This window comes from Aplidium turbinatum, chromosome 16, assembly GCF_918807975.1.
Source record: "Aplidium turbinatum chromosome 16, kaAplTurb1.1, whole genome shotgun sequence".
Taxonomy (NCBI): domain Eukaryota; kingdom Metazoa; phylum Chordata; class Ascidiacea; order Aplousobranchia; family Polyclinidae; genus Aplidium; species Aplidium turbinatum.
Window position 1 is genome coordinate 2,041,027 of NC_137487.1, and position 17,046 is coordinate 2,058,072.

The following is a 17,046-nucleotide window of genomic DNA, read 5'->3' on the forward strand; positions in this document are numbered from 1 at the left end:
ACCCATAAGCACCATAAGTACCCATAAGCCCCATAAGTCGCGTCGAATTACCCATAAGTACCCATAAGTCGCGTCGAATTACCCATACGCCCCATAAGTCGCGTCGAATTACCCATAAGCCCCATAAGTCGCGTCGAATTACCCATAAGCCCCGTAAGTCGCGTCGAATTACCCATAAGCCCCATAAGTCGCGTCGAATTACCCATAGGCACCATAAGTAGCATTGAATTACCTAGAAGTAACGTCGAATTACCCATAAGCCTGTATAGTGTAGAGTGTAGTCTATAGCCGTCTAGAAGCCTAGTAGTCGGTTGCATAGCCGAGTGGTGAGGAGCACTGGCTGGGCGTTCCAAAATATAGTTCTACACCGCTCAAGAGCAGGACACTTGAAGGCATGCCTAAAGGTGGACACAAAGATTGGCTTCGTTGCCTTCCCGTCCGCTTATGTGTAATCTGCAGTTTGCTGCAGCAGATGGAGTGTTTTGTCCGATAAAACACCTTAACATTGGACAATTTTCCCTATGAACCAGGTGACTGCAGCATAGCAATCGTTCTCGCACTCAGCCAAAGACTTAATTCTTGCTTTAAACTTGATAATTAAAGAAAAAAAAGAATAATGGCAAGGGTGGGAATCAAACCCGTGTCACCAAATTCAATAGCCTTTGCCTTAACCACTCAGCCACGCAAGAGCTCGTGAAATCTTCGTTTAATTTGTTTATATGGGTAATGTTTCGAGAACGCTCACAATATTATCAGTTTAGTTTGTTTTTATTTCTGACCATCACAACGAAAAAACAATACACGACAAACTTAGCACAGATCTATAAAAGGTAGAAGCGACAAAACGCGGACGTTATAACGTGCACAATACCAAAGCCTGCAGATTACATATACGCTGACATGAGGCGTAAGTAATTCCACGTTGCTTATGGGTAATTCGACGCGACTTATGGGGCATTTGGGTAATTCGACGCGACTTACGGAGCTTATGGGTAATTCGACGCGACTTATGGGGCTTATGGGTAATTCGACTCGCGTCGAATTACCCATAAGTCGCGTCGAATTACCCATAAGCAACGTGGAATTACTTACGCCTTCATGTCAGCGTATATGCAATCTGCAAGTCGCTGTTGCGACTTGCGATCGTGTCACTTAAACTGATTGTCCTGCTTTGGTATCATGCACGTTATAACGTCCGCGTTTTGTCGCTTCTACCTTTTATAGACCTCTGCTAAGTTTGTCGTATATTGTTTTTTCGTTGTGATGGTCAGAAATAAAAACAAACTAAACTGATAATATTGTGAACGTTCTCGAAACATTACCCATATAAACCAAATTAAGCGAAGATTTCACGAGCTCTTGCGTGGCTGAGTGGTTAAGGCAAAGGCTATTGAATTTGGTGACACGGGTTTGATTCCCACCCTTGCCATTATTCTTTTTTTTCTTTAATTATCAAGTTCAAAGCAAGAATTAAGTCTCTAGCTGAGTGCGAGAACGATTGCTATGCTGCAGTCACCTGGTTCATAGGTCTATAAAAGGTAGAAGCGACAAAACGCGGACGTTATAACGTGCATGATACCAAAGCAGGACAATCAGTTTAAGACAAACAAACAAACAAACAAACAAGTGACACGATCGCAAGTCGCAACAGCGACTTGCAGATTACATATACGCTGACATGAAAGCGTAAGTAATTCTACGTTGCTTATGGGTAATTCGACGCGAGTCGAATTACCCATAAGCTCCATAAGTTGCGTCGAATTACCCAAATGCCCCATAAGTAGGGTTGCCAGATATTTTTCCTCAAAATAGTGAACATTTTGAAAGCGCGTGACCGCATCCTCAATGTTCTCAAAGCAGTGGCGTAGCCAGGAATTGTGAAAGGGGGAGGGGTTGACGGCCGGCGGGCGAGGCCCGACGGCGTCTTCGCCAAAGGCGACACCCAGTGGCGGGGGGTCTGGGGGGCCTCCCCCAGAAAATTTTGAAAAATGACTTTGAATTTGGTGCATTCTGAGAGCATTTTCAACCAAAATGTGGGTATAAATATTCTTGTAAAATGGTGCTGTCTGGTGGCATAGCAAAAGGATAAGATCATTATTTCTTGGGCATTTTTCGGTAATAGAGCTATGTCTCTATGTTTTCTTGTTGCTAATTCCCAGCTGAGATATTTAAATGTTTGGTATTGGCAAAACTCGCTCTTTTAATGCAGTTTCGTTTAAAATTAGGCAAACTTTGTTTTGAGGCATAGAGACTGAAAGCATCATTCTCAATATGTCACACGCGTGACAAAGGGGGGGGGGTAGTAACCCCCAAAACACTCCCCCTTGGCTACGCCACTGCGCTCATCTGTCCATATGTTACCCATAACACTGAAAATTCTCTCAACATTGGCATTAAATACAGGGATAGACATTGTATACTGGACAAATTTTAACAATTTAGGTACAGTTTCTTTCTGAAAGAAGTTAGTCCACTTTTCCAGCGATGATCTTAATTCTTAACTTATTAGCCACATCACACATGATTGAGTAGCTGGCCTACACACTCTATAAACAAACAGTTAAATGGCCAAACTTCTAGGCTGTTAGTTGCTCAGGCTAGTGGCTTTCAGTTTGTCAGCTACCTAGGCTGTACAGTGTACACTCCACTGTTGGACTTCGTGCTGGCCAAGCCTGTCTTTGGCGAAATTACACTGGGGTAGCATATTAGGGGTTTTTCCTCAAAGCACCAGACTCATGTGCTTTTACTTTCTAAGCAGCAGAAGTGTATAGTCACTGGTTAATCCATGGCTATTGGCTAAAATATATTGACAGAATTGTAGACAAAAATTAATTGTCAAAATAGTGAACATGTTCACTATCACTATTAGCAAAATAGTTTACAGTGAACATTTTCTTAAAATAGTGATTTGTTCACTAAAATAGTGAACATCTGGCAACCCTACCCATAAGTCGCGTCGAATTACCCATAAGCAACGTGGAATTACTTACGCCTCATGTCAGCGTATATGTAATCTGCAGGCTTTGGTATTGTGCACGTTATAACGTCCGCGTTTTGTCGCTTCTACCTTTTATAGATCTGTGCTAAGTTTGTCGTGTATTGTTTTTTCGTTGTGATGGTCAGAAATAAAAACAAACTAAACTGATAATATTGTGAGCGTTCTCGAAACATTACCCATATAAACAAATTAAGCGAAGATTTCACGAGCTCTTGCGTGGCTGAGTGGTTAAGGCAAAGGTTATTGAATTTGGTGACACGGGTTTGATTCCCACCCTTGCCATTATTCTTTTTTTTCTTTATTATCAAGTTCAAAGCAAGAATTAAGTCTCTAGCTGAGTGCGAGAACGATTGCCATGCTGCAGTCACCTGGTTCATAGGGAAAATTGTCCAATGTTAAGGTGTTTTATCGGACAAAACACTCCATCTGCTGCAGCAAACTGCAGATTTCACATAAGCGGACGGGAAGGCAACGAAGCCAATCTTTGTGTCCACCTTTAGGCATGCCTTCAAGTGTCCTGCTCTTGAGCGGTGTCGAACTATATTTTGGAACGTCCAGCCCGTGCTCCTCACCACTCGGCTATGCAGCCGACTACTAGGCTTCTAGACGGCTATAGACTACACTCTACACTATACAGGCTTATGGGTAATTCGACGTTACTTTTATGTAATTCAATGCTACTTATGGTGCCTATGGGTAATTCGACGCGACTTATGGGGCTTATGGGTAATTCGACGCGACTTACGGGGCTTATGGGTAATTCGACGCGACTTATGGGGCTTATGGGTAATTCGACGCGACTTATGGGGCTTATGGGTAATTCGACGCTACTTATGGGGCTTATGGGTAATTCGACGCGACTTATGGGGCTTATGGGTAATTCGACGCGACTTATGGGGCTTATGGGTAATTCGACGCGACTTACGGGGCTTATGGGTAATTCGACGCGACTTATGGGGCTTATGGGTAATTCGACGCGACTTATGGGGCTTATGGGTAATTCGACGCTACTTATGGGGCTTATGGGTAATTCGACGCGACTTATGGGGCTTATGGGTAATTCGACGCGACTTATGGGTAATTCGACGCGATTTATGGTGCTTATGGGTACTTATGGGTACTTATGAGGCTTATGGGTAATTCGTGGGACCCTGCCTTAATGTGTTGCATTGCAACAAAAATTTACTTTGAATGTGTAGCTTTTGTGTCTGAAATTTTTTACTTTTTGTGTTGCTGGAGCCTGGAAGTTAATAGGATTTGGTATTCTGGATTCGATTCTGGATTCGGTTTAGTATTCCAGAATAATTCTGGAATAGTGAATTATTCTGAATTGCCCATCCCTAAGCGGGTATACGTAGCATACTTTATTTCAGACAAAATATAACATAATTAAAATAAAATAAACTCAAACGTTTTTGACACGTACGTGTGGCCTCATCAGGAATTAAATCTGAAATACGGTACATAAAATGAAAAATCGTAAGATAAATTTCACTTTGCACTGTAACGACACTCTGGACTGAAAAGCACAAACTCAGTCTTCGAAATTAGCATATTTTTACTTCGGCGAAAACATTGCCGAGGTCAAACGGCAAAAGTTGAAATTGCCTCGGCAATTGCTGTGAACGTTTATTACGAAAAAATTGTAGGCTGCCACAACATGTAAAACGAGAAGTGAAAAATATAATAGAGTAGTCTATCAAGACCGCATTGTTTGATTTGTTGTGATGTAATAATACCTAAAGTAACGATAAAGCGAGCAACGCGATACGCACGCTGTTACGATAATTCATGTTAAATAACTCACGGTGGGGGGGGGGAAGTATGTTAATTTTGGGTTGATTCAACCTTCGAGCCAGCACAAATCGATTTAATTTTCCCGACCGGTTGTTTTGCGTAACAACAATGCCCAATAAGAGATGACGACGACGACGTCTTGAAGCTTAAGCTTGAAGACGCAAAACTTCCCGTTCATGAACGCGCGATGTCACATGATCGGAAGCATTACTTTTCTTTACTGCCGAAGTACCATTTATCCAATTTTGTACTACTTTTTTAACTGGGCCCCGTAGCTTTTCTAATTCCGATTTGTTTCCGTCATATAATTCTTTACAAATTTTGCAAAATACTACACTAACTTTTCCTAGTTCTGTCCCCTCTGTTTCATAACCTATAGCAGGTAAATTCCACTTTTTAACTGTATCTTCCTTTACCATGATTTATATTGGCAATGACACTGGTAAAGAACAAGCATTCGATGAAAGAATAACTTTTGCGTAACAATTAAGCCAGTATTTATAAGATTGCAAACTTTTTTTATAGTTCACATGAGCATTGTCAGCGCATAAAATTACACCTGTTGTTGTTACGCAACCAGACATCTATCACAAACCGCAAATAACAAAGCTCACTCTAAAGGTTAACGCGTTAACCTATTACTTACATGTATTCGACGTCTGTTGATGTTGTGTGGTTCGTTGTGAAATCGTTTCTGATACAGCTGGACGAGATAACGGAAGGCGAAGCGCGATAAGGAGTAAATGCTTACAATAATTTGACGTCTACTGGCGTTGAATCAATGCAAATAGGGTGATATTTCTATAAAAGATTCAATTCTCCCAGCTGGGCACGTGTCTAAGCGGCGGTGAAGTAGAAAGTAACCCAAATAAAAACATCAAGCAATAGTAAGATTGAATCAACCTCCTAGTCTGGTGTGGTCTAAGAAAATTAGGGTTATTTTTGTAATCTTGTGGTCCTTACAAGCGCTCGTGTATCCTCGGCATTTTTATTGCCGAGGCTAATGTGCCATTTATGCATCTGCCTCGGCAATCACCTCGGCAATTGCCGAGGCTAATTTCGAAGACTGCAAACTGAATAAATGATACGAGAATGATTACGAGTAAATTATGCGGTGGAAAACAGATCATGTGAGGTGTAGTAGACTACAGGCATTGGAGTAGAACACACGGCGAATAACTGCCGATTGAGAGATGGATTGTTACGTTTGATTCTTAAGGCTTCCATGATCTTAGTCTGAAAATTAGATCTGCCTCGAGAGATGATTTTAAGTTTAAAATTATGTTATATTTTTGTATGTAATAAAGTATGCTAAACCCACCAAAGTTACTATGACACTATGTTGTATTTCTCTATGGTTCAACAAAGCAAACTCTACCAAAGCTTTATCAAAACATTCCATATACAATTATTATTCACTCAGATATAAAATGTGAAATGAAGTAGAGTTATTTGGTAAAGTAAATAAGGAGTTACTAGGCTATAGTGACACTACCAGGCAGAAGCACACACTACCCCTGTTGACTACCTGGCTATGGCTACTGACTTGTTTTTGTGACATTGTGAACTTGAACTACTGACTTGTGACTTGAGTTGTTGACTGTTGTGTGTGCTGGAATTCTTGGAAAGTGTCTAGTAGAAAAAGAAACCGCTGCCCAGTGTTGCCAGATACTAAATCCGTTTAAACAGAAAATTAAAACAGCAAAAGTTCCATAATATTTAAAAATGTCATAATAATTTAAAAAATTTAACTATTATACCAATAAAATGAAATATTTCAATAACAATAAAACAACATGCCCCAAAAAAAAGCAACCCGCAAGTCTTAAAAAAAAACCCGCAAACCCAGAAAAAAACAAGCCCAAAAACAAGCAACCCGCAAGTCTTAAAAAAAAAACGCAAACCCAGAAAAAAACAAGCCCAAATTCCCGAGAAAACCGCAAGGTTGGCAACACTGCTGAGACCTGAGTTGACTTGACTCAGATCAGATTGTGCTTTTGTGGTGTGCACTGAGTTCAGTGTTGCCAGATTCTCATAAAATTTCCGTCAGTAGCAGACGTCGAATTTTGTAGAGCATCCTCCCATTCCAAAGTGTAACTGCTACAGCAACATTCCCAATACAAGCACGCAGTGGGGATGATCTGAGAATGATATCTTGGTTTCTACAAGTATGAATTTATTGCAAAGAAAAAAAAACAAAAAACTTCCAGATTGGAAATCAGCCAAATAATGCCTAACTTGATCACAAACAGAATGAAATGAACTGAATCGAAATCATGATTCAGAACATAAAACTAAACCACGACCATAACTGAACTGACGCCGTGACATTCAAGAAAATAATCCGTGGTGAACTGACTGAAAATAACGCACCATCCGATTGACTGAGAAAAACCATACTGATTTCCAGGGTTGTCGCCTACCATATTTTCAAGACAGAAAAAAGAGATATGCGAAGCTTATCACACATGAGCGAACCAGGTCCGGGTTCAGCGCAGGGTGGATAGGGAAACGCCCTTCACAGGGCGAGGCAGCTCCTCTGTCGAAAAGTAGGCTACCGACGACCCATCGTCCTGCAGCTGAACACCGAGGGCAGTACGGCCATCAAGCTTAGCATCATCGAGTACCTGGCCACAAAACATCAGGCCCTCGTTATTCTCCTCCAGGAGACCCACTGCATATCTGTAGAACACTCGCGCAGGGGCAACCATCAGCAGGAAACACGGCCTCGCCACGTTTGTCGATGAGCAACTGAGCTAGACGCCAATAGATCAATTCAATGCCTAATCGGAGAAAGAGTGGTTAGTTGAGTGGTTAGCCTATGCATAGACATATCAGGCTATCACATCAATGTTTATAAGCCATCACCCTCACGCTTAACACCAACAACCAATTCAGTATGCCCCCAAACCTAGCATCTATGCTAATTAATTGCCTCCACGGTGACTGGGCTATAACTAGGCACAGTAGGATATCGGGACGACTCACTTTACGGTACTGATTTTTATTGCGAAATGAACAGCTGTTAATGGAGTTCAAAAATTAGCAGAACTGCACAACGTTTTCTTTGCTTTTAGGTAAATTTATTCTCATCAAATGAATTGCTATATTTGGTTAAAATTTTGGGTTCTAGAAAATCTACAAAGCCTTACTGCAGCAGTGTGAGGCTGCCTACCGTTACGATTACCGGTGTTGCGTGAAGTCTACCACTGCATTATCATGACTTGAATCCTATTAAATAAACATGATGATATCACATATTTCCTACATTTATTTTGACGATACACACTTTGTACACACGTGGGCAGGTCATATAAACTGTACCTGATGATGGTGTATGAGCGATCTTTCCAGGCTAGATTGGAGGGCAGGAAATCTTCAGCCACTCAGCAGTCTCGTCGTCCAGGGCTCTCAGACCATGCGCACCATGTGGAGGCCGGTGGGTTAGGCAGTGGTGGATGACATGGTCTGTGGTCTGTTCAGTGGCACCACACTCGCATTCTGATGAAGGAGCCAGGCCCCACTTGTGCATGTCCGAACGAAAGCGGCCGACGCCAGTTCGCAGGCGGTTAAGCCTGACCCACGCAAGCCTTGTGAAGGACATCCCTGGTGGGCGGGGATCGGCGTCGGGTATGAAGTCACGGAGCGTGGAGGTGTAATTTTGCCACTCCGTGTTCCACATGTGGTTCGTCCAGTGTGCCGCACTTAAACCAAGTTCTTCTGCGTTCTTGCGTAGTTGTTGTGCGGCAGGCACAAAGGGCCTTCTTGATTTCAGCCGCTGCTTATAGGTGGAAGTCGCTTGAATGTTGCATGGAGGATATGGTCTGGGTTCAAAGCGCGGCGAGCGAGAGAAATCTAGGCTCCTTTACGGCGTAGCTCAGCGGGTTGGATGCCTGCTAGGATGGGTAGGCAGTCCGTTGGAGTGGGACGCAGGCATCCAGTCACAGTACGCAGTGCGTCGTTGATGGCGGTGTAAATCTGGTGGGTGTGAGAACTACGACACCAGACCGGCGCGCAGTACTCAGCGGTGGAATGAACAAGGGCCAGGGTAGCTGTACGAAGAGTTTTAGCACCAGCTCCCCAGCCGGAACCTGTCAATCGCCTCAAAAGTGCGACGTGTGTAGATAGTTTTTTGCGCAGTGACTTCAAGTGCCGGCGGTACGTGAGTGACCTGTCCAGGGTTATGCCGAGGTATGTAGGACGTAGGTTCGACACAGTAGGGCAGGCGTTCCCCATCAATGTTGATGTTTATCTCACGCTGTGCCTCCCGGTTGTTAAGGTGGAAGGCCGCCGACACTCCGACACTGTCTTTGACTTGGTGAGCTGTAGCTTCCATTTCTGGAGGTATGCTGATAGTGTTTGCATGTCTTGGCTGAGGTTCCTCTCTACTGACTGCCAGTTTCCTGCTGAGTGCAGGAGTGCCAGGTCGTCTGCGTAAGCATATTTCCTGGAGATGGTGGGGTGCAAGTCATAGGTGTATATGTTGAACAGGACAAGAGCCAAGACTGAGCCCTGTGGGACGCCGTTGTTAAGTCGGCGTAGTCTGCTTCGACGACCGCTACCAGTTGTGAGGGTAAAATTGCGGTTTTGCACAATTTCCCTCATCATATGGACCATGTGTTTGTCGGGAAGCAGACGGAGTAACTTGCAGGTGAGGCCGCTATGCCATACGGTACCATAGGCAGCCGTGAGATCAACAAACATGGCGCCAGCCTTCTTCTTAGCCGAGAAGCTGTCCTCAATGTCTTGGGTCATGAGTGTGACCTGATCTACGGTTGATCGTCCGTGTCGGAAACCAGCTTGTTCACGAGGGAGCTGCGGATCTATTATTGGTTCGACACGGGCGTAGATGAGTCTCTCGAGGATCTTGACAGGGATGCAGAGCAGTGAGATTGGACGGTAGCTCTTCGGGTCCCCTGGGGACTTCTTCGGCTTAGGAACTGCAGCCACAAGGGCTCTTCTCCAGATTCTTGGAATTCTCAGGTGGCGCAAACAGCAGGAAAGGAAGTCTTTTAACCAGGACTTTAAGGAGGCGGCAGCATGGAGTATCAACTCCGGGCATAGTTGGTCAGGGACCGGCTTTATGTGCTGGAGGGCGGCGGAAAATTCTTCCGGGGTGAACTCACCCGAGATGTTGTCCCCATCTGGGGTTGTTACCCTCCAGAGGTCCGTCATTTCTTGCAAGACGGATCTATCTGATTCACGGTCTCTCGATTTGTATTTCCCGTTCTCTACAAGTTGTGAGGCGATGGAATTTGCTGAAACGGGACATTGTTGACGAGAGGCACGTGATCTGCCAGTTATGTTGTTCAGTGTACTCCATGCTATGCGGCTGGAGTGCGTGAAGTCGATTGATTTAACGGCTTCTGTCCAGCGCTCCTTCTTCTTTGAGTCCAGCCTTGCCAACAGAGCTGTGGCTGAGCTGTTGGTGTCATTGCCCTGAGGGGCGTGGAAGAAGTCGGAGTAGAGGCTTTCGCACTCCTTATCCCAGCACGGTATGTAGGTCTTTCGTCGGCCGCGGGGGATGGATTGTTTTTCCGCAGATGTTATTGCATCACAAAAGTCCTGGTAGGCTTCTTCCACGTTGTTGATGATACTGTGTGGGTTCATTGGTGAGGAGGGTATAGTACTCCCAGTTAGCCATTCTGAAGTTCCATCGCTTAACAGGCTTGCTCGGGACAGGCATTATGAGCGTTGGAGCCGTGATAATCGAGGATCGATGTTGGGACCTGGGGAACTTCTCTAGCACACGTCTGTCCGGTTGGCAATTATCGGGGTCGTCACTTGCGAAAGCCAGATCGGGGTTTGTACCAGTGTTCCAGCGTCCGGAGAAGAAGCTCGCTGCACCCTTGGGATCATGCAGTAGAAGGGTGAGGTTATTATTGGCTGACCATGAGGCCAGGCTTTCTCCGTCGATGTTGGTGGTGTTGTAGCCCCAGTCAACGTTGTGGCAATTAAAATCGCCAGCATAGAGGCTGGGTGGGGGGAACACTGGGATGGCTGTTGGTGTTAAGCGTGAGGGTGGTGGCTTATTGATGATGTGATAGCCTGATATGTTTATGCATAGCCACTTTATCTCCGATTGGGCACTGGACTGGTCGATTGGCGTCCAGCTCAGTTGCTCATCATGGACAAACGTGGCGAGGCCGTGTTTCCTGGTGATGGTTGCCCCTGCGAGTGTGAAGTTGGGTAATACCAACTTATCCACAGATGTGCAGTGGGCAGTGATGGGCATTATCGGCGATAATTTATCGGCGATAATTATCGGCGATAATTATCGGCGATAAATTTTTATCGCTTATCGTTATCGCTCAATTATTTTTTCAGTTATCGTTTATGGTTATCGCCAAAGGCAATATTTGATTATCGCCGATATAATTAATCGCCGATAAATTTTATTTCGGATCAACGCACAAGTGGAAAGACCATGAAAAGTAATATTTTTACTAGCCACCTAGTTAATGAAACTAAAATCAAAACCAGTTCTTCTTCAGTGCTTGAAGTGTGTATGCACAGGTCGTTGACAGGGGAGGGGGCACGCCCCTCTGCAGCGACGGCCCTGACAACACAATAATTTTTAGAGTTGCAAATTGCAATGCAATGAAATGCATGCAACAAGTCTCTTGTTGTTTTGCTGCAATCGGCAATCGCGAGTGAATTTTACAATTAAAATGTAAGCGCACAGGCGGTACAGATTCCTTTGAAGCGAAGCGACAGAAATTGGCAAGTGGTTTGTGAAAGTGTCGCAATACGAGGCCGCTTTTACATCGGAAACATGGTCTTTCGCGCCACCTCACGATCAACTATTTTATTCTTGTGTTTTCTTTTTTCGTTGGAAGTGTTAGTAATTGTGGTAAAAAAATAAAATCTCTCTCGTCAAAACATGAAACTTACTGTTTTAAACGCATTAAGTCTTTAGATGAGTAGATTAACTAAAATTGCAAGAACTTGCCTTGAGACGTGCGGTTACGTCACAAACTCAGATTAAAAGACAAAATTCACACACAATAACAACACAAGATCGGTTATAGACTGTAAGATCGATCTTTTTCTAGCTTGGCGATATAAATTTAATCCAAAAACAATAACCAAATGCGTAGGCCTAAGTGCCGTTTATCTTAAAAAGTTAACCCATTTGTGCCGAAAATGAAAGTAGGCTACTTAAACAAAATTTCGGAAAATTTAAATATTGCATAATTATGACCTAAAAAACATACCACAATTATTTTTTTCCTACTTGTGTTTGTACATTTGAGAAAAAAGCCGTCCTATATATAAGACGCTGGGCAAATCTGTTATCAAATTTCACAAGCTTGATGGATTTCACAGTGTATGCACATTTTATTACCAATAACGCTTAAGATTACTGATAAATTTTCAAGCATTTGGCGTTTTTTGGAATTTTTTCAATTATTGCTGACTTTGCTGTAAACAGCCCTGCAGAAAGCAAAATACAAAGTTTGGAATTTTTTATGGTATTTTCATTTGATTTAATTATTTTGCCTACTGCACGTAAGCGGCAGTGTAACTCAATTGATAAAAGCATCCAACTGGTATCTGAAGGTATAATTATGAGCACGGCGGTTACCTCAGTGGTTTGATTTTGGATCAAGAGGTTGAAGATTCGATACCTACTGCCGCTGTTGCGATTCTATTCATGCATAACTTACAAAAAGTTTTGGCCCTTTACAGTATATTATGTTCGATTTTTCGTCATGTTGATGAAAACAGTTCGTGCTGCATGGGATGGGGCAGCGCCAATCAAGAAAAAAAAATTATCGTTATCGGACATTATCGGCGATAATTTATCGTTTATCGTTATCGCTTAACTTTTTTTTGATTTATCGTTTATCGTTATCGCTTTAGGCATTTTTCGTTTATCGATTATCGTTATCGCTTAACTGAAAAATGAGTTATCGCGCCCAACACTGGCAGTGGGTCTCCTGGAGGAGAATAACGAAGGCCTGATGTTTTGTGGCCAGATACTCCATGATGCTGAGCTTGCTGGCCGTAATGTCCTCGGTGTTCAGCTGCAGTACGGTGGGTCGTCGGTACTTTTCGACAGAGGAGCTGCCGCGCCCTGATAAGGGCGTTTCCCTATCCACCCTGCACTGAACCTGGGCCTGGTTTGCTCGAGTGTGACAAGCTTCGCTTCGCATATCTTCTTTTCCTGAAAATATGGTACTGACGGGAGGGACCACGAGAAGGTGCTTGTTCTCCCCCCCCCTGAGTAGTGAGTATGCGACATAACTGTATGAGTATGCGACATAAACTGCACCTGAGTATGCGACATATGGCAGAAGACCTCAAGCTGTAGTTGCATCAAGTTTTGTCATCACATTGTGACCCTCCCTTAATTTTGAGTGAGCAATCCCCTACTTCTACCATCCCTAGCTACTGTATAACACACCTGTCACAATCAATGTGCAAGGCCTCGCGTCGGGCTGCTTTGCGTCTTGACAGATTGTGCTGTTTTCATTATGGAATTCTGGTGCGGTGTGTTATTATCGGTTATGACCTGAAGTAACCTTTGTATGAGAAATCTGTATTATGTAACGTATTTCTAGAATCGTCTGTAAGCATGCAATTCTGGAATGTTCTGTTGTTTTTCGTAATTTCTGAGCGTCGTTTGTCATGACGTCATAAGGTTGTTTATCAGTAAATGTCCGATTGCGAAATATTTATTATGTAAGAGTCCTCTACTCCTACGTGACATTCTTTAGACTTCTTTAAGCTTCTGCTTGTTGACATTTATTGCAACTTGACAGAACAATGTGACATTACGTAACTTTCTCGATGTTACTAGACCGAAACAACTTTCTATAAATAGTGGTGTAGTTTGCGTAATGATTATTATTGAGTTGATTATGTGATTATGGGAGTTGTATTATGACGAGTTGATTATGAGAGTTGTGTTATGAGTTGTGAATTGGTAGTTGGTGCAGAAATTATTGTTGATTGAGAGTTGAAGAAATCGAATACAAGTAGATGAGAATTGGTGCTGATATAAATTGTGTTCGAAATTAGAGTTATTTGAAGCCGTTCGTTAAAGTCCTTCAAGAAGTTAGATTATCATTTTGCTAGCAGAACCATTCGACATTTAATTGACTGCTTTTCGGTTATAACCCATTAAACTACGTCATTGAACCTTTCCAAGTCTTTGTCCTGGTAAGAGATAGAAAGAAATCGTGACATTCTGGGGGCTCGTCCGGGAAAACCGAAAAACCGAAGAATACCGAAGGATTTATTGAAAGAATAATAAATTAACAACAAGGTGTCAAGATGGCGGTTACCGTCAAACATAAGATGATTGAAGACTTACGGAGCATGGCTGAACGAATGGGGCTGAGTGACAATGATAAGTCTCAGTTTGTGATGGAAGAGTATCACAAGATAATGGCTCAAAAAGCTCAGCGAGAAGCTGACGAAAGAGAAGATAGAAGAGCTGCTCGTGAAATAAGGAAAGCAGAACTTGAAGCTGAAGCTGAAGAAAAACGAGCACAGCGTGAAGCTGAAGCTGAAGAAAAGCGAGCACAACTTGAAGCTGAAGAGAAACAAGCACAACGAGAAGCTGAAGAGAAACAAGCACAACGAGAAGCTGAAGAGAAACAAGCACAACTTGAAGCTGAGGAGAAACGGGCGCAGCGCGAAGCAGAAGCTGAAGAAAGAAGAGCTCAATATGAATTGGAAAAGTTAAAACTTGAATTAGAAAGACAAAAGCTGGACATTGGTGAGCGATCTAATTCTACTAATGATAATGCTCGAGATGTTATTGTGGCGCAAGTTAGACGTCCAGATTTGCCATCATTTGTTGATGAAATTGATGCAAAACCGCAGTTTTACAGTACCTTCACAACCGGTAGCGGTCGTCGAAGCAGACTACGCCGACTTAAAGAGGCCGTCCCACAGGGCTCAGTCTTGGCTCCTGTCCTGTTCAATATGTAGCCTACACCTACGACCTGCCCCCCACCATCTCCAGGAAGTATGCTTACACAGACGACCTGGCGCTCCTGCACTCAGTGGAAAATTTGCAGTCAGTGGAGAGAAACCTCAGCTAAGACATGCAAACACTATAACAGCATACCTCCAGAAATGGAAGCAGTGCCGGTCTTTGGGGTGTGCACTGTGCAAACCGTGCGATCGCACAGGGCCCGCAAATTAGGGGGCCCGCAATTTACTCGAGAAAATTATTGCATTTTCTGAGTAAATCTTTTGATGTAATCATTTCCAATGGAAAAATTCAACAACTGAATTCAACAAAGGAATTAGCAACAAGAAAACATAGAGACTTAACGAGTGCAACCTATTTTGTCCCCTGAACATTTCGTACCCTGAAAGGATCGAGAAAAAAACAGAGCCGATGAAGTCGCTGATCGGAGTTGCTGCAAACATTTCAAAATTTCTCTCGATCTTTTCAGGGGACGAAATAGGTCGAAATTTGATTTTGTTACACGATCTCAGGGTACAAAATAGGTTGCATCCAGACTTAACATAAAGACATAGCTTTATTTTCGAAAAATGCCAAAGAAAGCATGATCCCAATCAGCAAAGGTTCGTAGGGCCCACTTGGGCTGCATATGGGTTACCCACATTGTACTGTGTGGGCCCCAGTACCTATGTGTCCACGGTTTGCAGAAATGTCCCAAGTGGGCAGCCCACCTACGTCTAATGAGTGGGCAGCCTACCATGAAACCATTATTAAAATGTAAACCGCCGTCGCATTGTATCGTTGTATATATTCAATTTTTATGATTATTGCACTTTAATATAGCATAATGGACCGGTGCAAACGTATATTTTATAATTTTTCATCATGGTGGGTAGTAGGGTGGAGTGAAACATAGGTTAAAAATGAAAGTTGATAGAATCAATCTGTAATAGTTACTAAAAGTTGTGATGTGGTAAATGTATTCACATGCTGAAATATTTTTGATTTTGATCAACGTTTACGTCTGCCGCAAGTCCATTGAAGTTTTCACTGGTATTTTGGAGCTATGACGTCATCACAATTAGCAGATCGTCACTTTTATCTAACTTCTACCTTCGGTACTTCTATCTAACAATATCAGAGTTGTAAATTACACATAAATCGTTGCAATGCAGTGGAAAATACGTCTTTTAGAACGCTTGTTGCATGTATATGATCAACTGATAAGAAAAAACACGGATTTTAAGCTATTTTCTTCAAATTTCTGTTCCTTTCACAAGTTCATCACCACAGTTTAAGCAAGTATGTGCAATGAAGGTAAAGCAAACTACAGTAGAAAAGTGTTTTTCTTAATATGACAATATTGAGATTTCGGTTGCCTGTTTACTTTTGATCCCATATAAATATTGTAAACGCTTTTTAAATCATCAGCTTATACCAGGGGTGGGGAACCTGCGGCCCGCGGGCCAAATGCGGCCCGCGTGACTGTTCCATGTGGCCCGCGTCAATATTTCTTTACCCAAAATATATTGAAACAACAGCTCAAAAAAGAGTAGGCTAGGCTCTGCATTCTCGGTATATTGCGAATGGCTTTCTATGACTAGTTAATCCATCATAGAAGGCAATTTGTAACAACAATGTGACCAGTTATTGTTAATCGGTCAGTTATGCCATTCGTGAAAAGTGTTTTGCAGAGTAGCCTACTTCTCAAATTAGCAAAATTTTACGTTGTATAATGGCTTCTGCAAAGAAAAGAAAGATTAGTGATGAAGGCAGAATGTTCCAGAAAGATTGGACAAACTTGTACTTTGTTGAAGTAGCCTAAGTGGCAAACCTGTGTGCATTGTTTGTGGTAAATCTGTAGCAGCAAAGAAAAAATCACATTTAGAGCGTCATTATGACTCCTGCTATTTGAAACAGCTAACAGGGCAGGCGAGGCAGGATAAGATTAGTGTCCTTAGAAGAGAGTTACAAGCGCAGCAAAGCACTTTGTCAAGGTAGGCTACTGCAAACAGGGTGAAGATATTGTCAGAACGAGTTATGAAGTTACCATACTGAACTGATAACAAAGAAGCTGAAACCACATGCAGATGGAGAATTCGTGAAAGAATGCATTGTCACCGTTGTCAAGCTACTAGCTAAAATTTCGAAATTTTTAGTGGCCCGCCTTTGTTATTTCTCATTTTATGTGGCCCGCAATACTAAAAAGGTTCCCCACCCCTGGCTTATACAGTACATGGGCGTTGGCAGAAATATTGCAGGGGGAGGGGGCAAACATCTTTTAAGCCAAATTTCATCTTGTGAGCTACAACGAGTGCAACGT